The following is an 8,197-nucleotide window of genomic DNA, read 5'->3' as shown; positions in this document are numbered from 1 at the left end:
AGACAGAGGGAGACTTTTTGGATACATCAGCTTAGCACCTTGTCTCCCAATGGGCTAAATGAAGAAATTGATATGGCAGCTTTTTTATAATATCAAATAATTCTTAAAGTTTTTAATGCAGATTAATGGAATTAGAGAACTAATCTATACTTTGTTTTTATAATGTTTTACAATGTTTATTCAATACTATGTAATGGTATTGCTTTGCAGTGTTCACAGAGTTTTAAATCAATATAAAATTATTTTAAATGGTATAATAAAATTTATGTTTTTATTTTGTTCAACATATACTTATGCTTATATTATTAAAGATTATTCCTTTATCATGCTGTATACTTGTGAGAACACTGTAGATTAATACTAATTGGGCACTGATGTACATAATTGATCATCTGATGTAAACAATTAATTGTTTAATTAATGCATGTATGCTATATAATATCGTGACTCGAGCAACCAGCAATGAACGTGCCCCTGAGGAAGAGGACAAGCGTCCTTGAAACGCGTAGGGCGGACATTGCTAAGGTTGCTGCTGTGGCTGGCACTCGGCACTAAGAGAACGCAGCTATCGGAGATCCTGGAGTTCCGTCCTCGGAAAAGAAGCAGGTGACCGCCCATAATCCAACCCCCTGATCGACGTCACGCGCCGACGTCGCGAGTCAGCTGACGCGGAAGCAGAACGACCGCTGATCGGGACAACGAGGAGGGCTGTGCATCAACGCATCGAAACGAACGGAAACGTCCAGGCACCCCTGTTCCTGCGGTTGTTATTTACACCGAGATGCTTATACCAACTTTTATTCTGTGAGTTTTTATAACCGTTTTAATCTTTCATAAATCTGACAATACTACCCTATGGGCCTTGCGCTTTTTTCTTTTTTTTTTCCCTGTCTATAGCTTTTCCTGGTCCAGAGGTTGGTTCCAGATGTAAAAAGGCTGCATACCCATTGGAGATCAGAATTGGACTCTATATTTGGGACCACAAAAAGCAAACTCCATGGACATTAAGTATCATAAATTATTTTAAATTGATTGTAATAATTGTTTTAATTTTTTGCTGTGTAAATCCTTTGTAATTTATTTCTCCCTTTGTGTATTATTGAATACACAAAGAGGTTGATAGGTAAGAGTGCTGGTGGACACATTTGGAGGCAGAGGGGCTTATACCCACCTGCTCCCAATTGTGTTATACTTATTTCACAATCACCTTACTATATATATTATAGACAGAACATAAAACACAGACAAAGCTCAGTTTTAGCACATCTAGTGAAACTCATACACGGTACAGTGCCTAAATATATATGTATAAATATCTATTAAGTAAAATGGTCTTTTAGTTTGACAGTTTTGACATCTACTTAAAAGATATTTATACATATATATTTAGGCACTGTACCGTGTATGAGTTTCACTAGATGTGCTAAAACTGAGCTTTGTCTGTGTTTTATGTTCTGTCTCTGGTTTTAAATATATATTGCCATGCTCAGTAGCACTCCTCTGTGACACTCATATGCTTATATATATGTTGTGGTTATTTTGGGGGTTCAATAGGAGCTTGTTAGGTGTCCAGTATATATATATTATAGACCCTGATAACCTGGTCAGGAACTACAACTCTGCCTTATCCTCCTCTCTTGATCTACATGCCCCGCTTTCTCTCTGCCGTCCTCGCCCTTCTAACCCCAGACTCTGGCTAAATTCCCACACGCGCATGCTGTGTTCCTCCACCCGTTCCTCTGAACGCCTCTGGAGGAAATCTCATACTATCGCAGACTTTCTTCACTACAAATTTATGCTATCCTGTTTCAACTCTGCCCTCTCGCAAGCTTAACAAGCCTACTTTTCTTCTCTAATAAACAAGCACAAGTCTAACCTACGCCGACTCTTCTCTGTCTTTGATGCTCTACTCAAACCACCCACAGCTGCCTCTTCTTCCTCCATCTCCGCCCAGGACTTTCCTGACTATTTTAAAGAAAAGGTAGAATCCATAACTCTGAACATTCCCTCTGTTTCTTCCTCCCATCCTACACCTCTTCCTAACTCTCGTCCTGCCTTCCTTGACTCTTTATCCATTGTCTCAGAGGAGGATGTGTCACTGTTGATCTCCTCTTTCCCCGCTACCACTTGCTCTCTTGACCCCATTCCCTCCCATCTCCTAAAACCTCTTGGTCCTACTATAATCCCTACCCTCACACACATTTTTAACTCCTCCGTCTACTCTGGCCTTCCCATCCTCCTTTAAACATGCAACAGTTATACCATTACTCAAAAACAACAAGCTTGACCCTACCTGTCTTTCTAACTATCGACCTGTCTCCCTCCTGCCTTTTGCCTCCAAACTCCTTGAACGTCTTGTATTCTCTCGCTTGCTCCATTTTCTCAACACCTATTCTCTCCTAGACCCTATACAATCTGGCTTCCGCACTGCTCACACCACGGAAACATCCCTCACAAAACTAAAGGATGACCTCTATGCTGACAAAGACAGAGGTCATTACACTCTGCTCATATTACTCGACCTCTCTGCCGCATTTGACACCGTGGACCACCCTCTTCTCCTTCACATTCTCCATACTCTTGGTATTCGCAACAAAGCTCTGTCCTGGATCTCCTCTTACCTCTCCCACCGTACTTTTAGCATCTCTTCTGCTAACACCTCCTCCTCCTCTATTGATCTCTCTGTGGGGGTACCCCAGGGCCCTGTCCTGGGACCTCTTCTCTTTTCTCTGTACACACTCTCTCTAGGGGACCTAATAACATCTCTTGGGTTTAAATATCACCTCTATGCTGACGACACACAAATTTACTTTTCAACGCCCAACCTTACACTTGCTGTACGAACCAAAGTTTCTGAATGTCTCTCTGCTATATCATCCTGGATGGCCCTCCGCCGCCTTAAACTCAACATGGCAAAAACAGAGCTCCTCATACTTCCTTCCAAACCTGGCCCTATTCCCTCCTTCCACATTACTGTTGGAAGTACGATCATTTACCCAGTAGCCCAAGCACACTACATAGGGGTCACACTCGACGCATCTCTCACATTCTCCTCTCACATTCTCCTCTCATATTCTCCTCTCACATTCAGAACGTTTCTAAAACCTGTCGCTTTTTCCTCCGCAATACACCCGTTTCTCTGTTGCTCAACTGCTAAAACTCTGACTCAGTCCCTCATTCTCTCCCGTCTTGATTACTGTAACCTCCTGCTGTCTGGCCTTTCTGCCTCTCACCTGTCTCCCCTACAATCTATCCTAAACGCTGCTGCCAGAATCACTCTACTCTTTCCTAAATATGTCTCCGCGTCTCCCCTCCTGAAATCCCTCTCCTGGCTTTCGATCAAATCCCATATCACACACTCAATTCTCCTCCTCACATTTAAAGCTTTACACTATTCTGCTCCTCCTTACATCTCAGCCCTAATTTCTCGTTATGCACCATCCCGACTCTTGCGTTCCTCTCAAGGATGTCTTCTTTCTACCCCCTTTGTATCTAAAGCCCTCTCCCGCCTTAAACCTTTCTCACTTACTGCCCTGCACCTCTGGAATGCCATTCCCCTCAATACCCGACTAGCACCCTCTCTATCCACCTTTAAGACCCACCTTAAGACACACTTGCTTAAAGAAGCATATGAATAGCACTGTGGATTATACTGGACAAATGATACATATCGCTTGGCCCCCTGCAGATGCACTTACTAAAATTCCCTCCTATTGTCTCTGTACATTCTCCCTACCTACCAATTAGACTGTAAGCTACTCAGAGCAGGGACTCCTTTTCCTTAATGTTACTTTTATGTCTGAAGCACTTATTCCCATGACCTGTTTATATTATCTGTTATTGATTTTTTTACCACGTGTATTACTACTGTGAAAAGCTATGTACATTAATGGTGCTATATAAATAAAGACATGCAATACAATACAAGACATTGCATGCATATTTAAAGATAATATATATTATGGGTGTATATAACAGGGGACTTATCCCTGTTCAGGAAATGTGCCTCTAATCCAGCAGTGTGGTGGTTAACTGCTGGTAGTCAATTAACCAACACCACCTGGCTGATTAGGTTTCTTAGAAAAGCCTGCCCTTGAAACAGGAAGGGAGCTTGTTCCTGAGTCTCACAAGTTGTGGGACTGACCATGGGACAGATGTCTTGAGCCTGCCAGAAGAAACAGCAAGTTATCTGCAAGACACAGGGGAAAGAACTTCTAAACCTGAATGCTGACATAGCCTGAGGAAAAAAGTAGCAACCCAGGAACAGAGAAGACTTTCCCGCCAACTACAAGAAACAGATAAGACTTTTCCTTTATAAGATTTTTGGTATATCTGCAAATATCAAGATATATGTTTGGGGCTGGGAGACATGCTTATCTAAAGGGAGTTGTGGACTGCATAGGTTTCACTATGAATACTCCCAAGTGGAACTGAAGCTTTGTTTGACCCCTTATTTGCATATGTTTGTGTAACCCATGTTCCCTCCCCCCTCTCCCCGGTCACAGACTGGACCCCTAGGATGTAGTGAGGGCTGATTACATGTATGTGGGTGGTGCGTACCTGTGAGGAACAGGAGGGCCTGCGTCTCCCGTGGTGATATAGGGGATAACAGAGACAGGCTTCTGGGGTATATGCCTTCATCTTCTTAGCAGTAATGGTGCAGCGCCTCCATCTCTGGTGAGCCCTAAGGGGTAGGGTGAAATCCTCCCAGAGAAGCCCTGGTCTCAGGGCGAGAGATTTCAGTCTCACACACAGTCTTTGATAAAAGCACCAATGTCTCTTTATTGTCCTTGTAACAGCAAACAGCAGCAGTTCATACATAGCAGCATGTACAAGGTCTTGTCCTCCTACCTTCTCCTCCAGGCTGTACCCCTGCAAGATGGGCTGTATGGGGCTTCAATACACCCGACACCCACCCCAAGGATATACCCTCTGGGTGAGGCAAGGTTCCCCATCACCCCCTGAGCAGGGTGAGGGGCTTTGGTTCACCGCCTATAGTGTTATCAGCTCTAAACAGACTGGTCTTTTGCTTCTCCTCCAAGCACAGGTGTCACTCTAATCATGACCTCTCAGGTCAGTCACTGCAGCACTCTCAGCTCCCAGGACAGAACTCCTTGTCACTTACAGGAACAGGCAGGACTAAGTTTAGTCATCCCCATCCCTCCTGATGTCAGCAGGCCCCTCCCCTGTGTCTCAGGCCTTCCACACAGAGGCAGGGGACCTACCTCCATCAATCAAGGCAGAGCTTGAAGTGGGGGAAACCCATGATAACTACTGGCGGCCTGCCCTTAGCAGGACTTACACCAGTAGCAGAAAGATATATAGCCCCCATTTCTTACCGGGGCTACACTTGGATGATTTTCTTATGTTAAAGAAACAGGCGCAATAAAAGCCTTATTTCATTTCACCTTACAAAAGCCTCTATTGCATACCTCTGTGCGCGTCCTCCTACAGTGTATATAAGTTAAATGATTTTTTAATGCAATTATTTTTTACCTTTTGTTGCTAGTTAACATTACTTTATGTAATCATATTTTCTACCTACAATTTACCCCTTCAAAAGCATCAGTGTGTTACAGTAAGTAATGACAAGTATTAGTATTAGTATTATAAAATTATGCAGCTGTTTCTGGAATTTAAAAATGAATTGGGAGGGCATTTTAGTTTCAGGTTCTTTCTTTTCTATTGAAAATACTTTGGGGGTCACAGAGCATTAAAAGAAGGAATGGTCTGAATGCAGGAAGGAATACTACTAATAATAAACATGGAGTTGTACTCTACCTAATTTTCAAAGATTATGAGTTTATTCTCACTTTATTTTGTGCAATAAAAAAGTTCTGGTACACACAGAGATGCTCTAGTGGTACAGAAGTTCCTGATAAGTGTAGGTACTAAAAAAGAAATCTGCAATGTCATCTGGAGAGGAGGTAGCAGACTTTGTATAGGTGACCCCACAGCCATACTTTGTAGCGTGTTTGTGTCAGTCACCGGCATAAAAAACTACAAATATCTCAGGAACCAGGGGGTCCCTGGACATAGGAGGACCATAGAGCAGATCTGGGTGGTCCCTCTGGTTCCAGTTAGTTTTAACAATATAAGTCAGTATCAGGCAGGATTGCTGCTTTAAAGAGTGTGCCACATAAGTGGTGTTAAACTGTTGTTGACTGCAAAAGCACAGTTGTAAATTGTCCTTGCCAGCCAAGAGCTGCTTCAATTTGTTCACTCACTATAAAACAAGATAAACACTTGCTGGATTCCTGGACAATTCCTAAGTCCATTATGTTTTTTTACCTTTAAATGGCGGTTATCACAGCACTACATATTAAAACCTTATGAGCAGAAACAACAGCATTGGCAATCATTGAACCCGTCTAAACACAGAGCACACTTTTATACCGTTTGACTGCTCATATTGATCGGTTATGCTTTACTGATATAGAACAAAACAATGTAATGTAGAACCAAAAAAATTCTTTATTTACCGATTAACTCCCTAATCTATCCAGATAGTAAATATAGAGTCAGAGTTACAATTTCATGACTGATGGGTGGAAATTAAAACTGCCTTTTACAGCTGAAATGAAGACAATAAAAGGAACAGGAATTTTATGTATTCGTTCTGCCTATATGCTTTTTTTCATTAGTTGTATGAGAGCATATACATGCAGTGGCTTACACAAAGCACTAGCGGAAAAAGTAATCATTGTTTTGAATCAATCACATGCCATTTCACCCGCAGGAGTGCACAATGGCTTGCAATGCAGTTGGCTACCTGTATATACTGTATGAAAATATTCCAGAAACTTGGACAAGAGTTAGCAAACTGAAGGAACATTGTCTGCATTGCAGCCAGGAGACATGATACTGTACATAACATCTAGTAAGTCCTGCCTCACCTAGCAGATTCTGCCAGTGTTAAAACATATTATATAACTCATCCTACATTCCTCCCATTTCTGTTAACAGTTTATTTACTGAAAGTTCATTGACTATGCATTGATGCAGACATAGGATTAAACTAGCTCCCCTAGGGGGTTTCACAAAGATCTTATAATACAGTAGGTATCAGAGCTCATTCAAATTTGCTTTGATATGTAAACCCCTATGTTTTTAGGAAACCTGGTTTTGTTCCTTAATCTAGTACTTAACAAAAATATTTGCATAACTAATAGTTTGCCGTTCAACTATTTCATATTAAAGTGTCTGATTGTGCTGTCTCCAACTCTGTGTTTTTCTCTTACGGCTTCTGTCTCCTCTGTTATTATGTATCGTTTCACTAGAGCTGATTATCAACCTGTTGCCATCAGCAACTACAGTACTCTTTCCCCTCCCCTGTGGTCTTGTTTATGCCTTACTCTCTTCCTGCTTCTAGGGAGTGTTTCCTGTTTTATTCCTCTTGGCCAGTGCTGTAGCTTGTATCTCAGCTCTAGCAGTCTGTGGCTTTGTCTCAGCTCTCTCCTAGTGACAGCATTGTTTTTTTTTACCATACTCCTTACTTTGTGCATTGTGGAACATTTTCACTTAATTTCTGTTTGTTCCTCTAAATAAAGATAATCAGACATTCAAAGAAGACTCCATCATTGTATGAAAGAACGGTGAGGGGGTGAGTTTAGTTGCCTGTCAAAGTTTACTGAGCCCCAGGAAATCCAGGACAGAACAGTAAAAAACAGCTTTATGAGAGGCTGGACACAGAGAAGCTGCAGTAAAAACCAGCTTTAAAACAGAGAAGATGGAAACAGACAAGCTTCAGAAGTGAGTAAACACACAGCATCTCAGCACAGCTGCACCCTCAGACCATGAGATGAAATTAAGAACTTGACCTGCTAGCCAAGCGGTTGGGGAAAGAGTCTTCACAATATGTGAAGAGACTTAAGTCAGTACATGTGAACAGCCCTTAAGTAGGTTTGAAATCAGTATGGCAAAGGCTAGAGGAGTGCTACAGTAGCCAGAAGTAATTGAAGATGCGTTCTTAAAGAGGATTGAAAACTTGAAGAAACTCTCAGGCAAAGACAATCTAAGGTTAGGAGAGCTTGGAGATCTGCTGCTGGAATTAGAGTCTGCAAAGCTGATTCATTTCTGCCAGGTCTCAACTTTCGAGACATCAATCAAGGAGTAAGACCATACTGGTAAAACTTCCACATAACTGCAAGAAAAATGGATCTTATAGGGTTCAAAATACAAAAAGGAAAAGCAAGTC

Source organism: Ascaphus truei, chromosome 3, assembly GCF_040206685.1.
Source record: "Ascaphus truei isolate aAscTru1 chromosome 3, aAscTru1.hap1, whole genome shotgun sequence".
Classification (NCBI taxonomy): domain Eukaryota; kingdom Metazoa; phylum Chordata; class Amphibia; order Anura; family Ascaphidae; genus Ascaphus; species Ascaphus truei.
Note: the sequence above shows the minus strand (reverse complement) of the source record.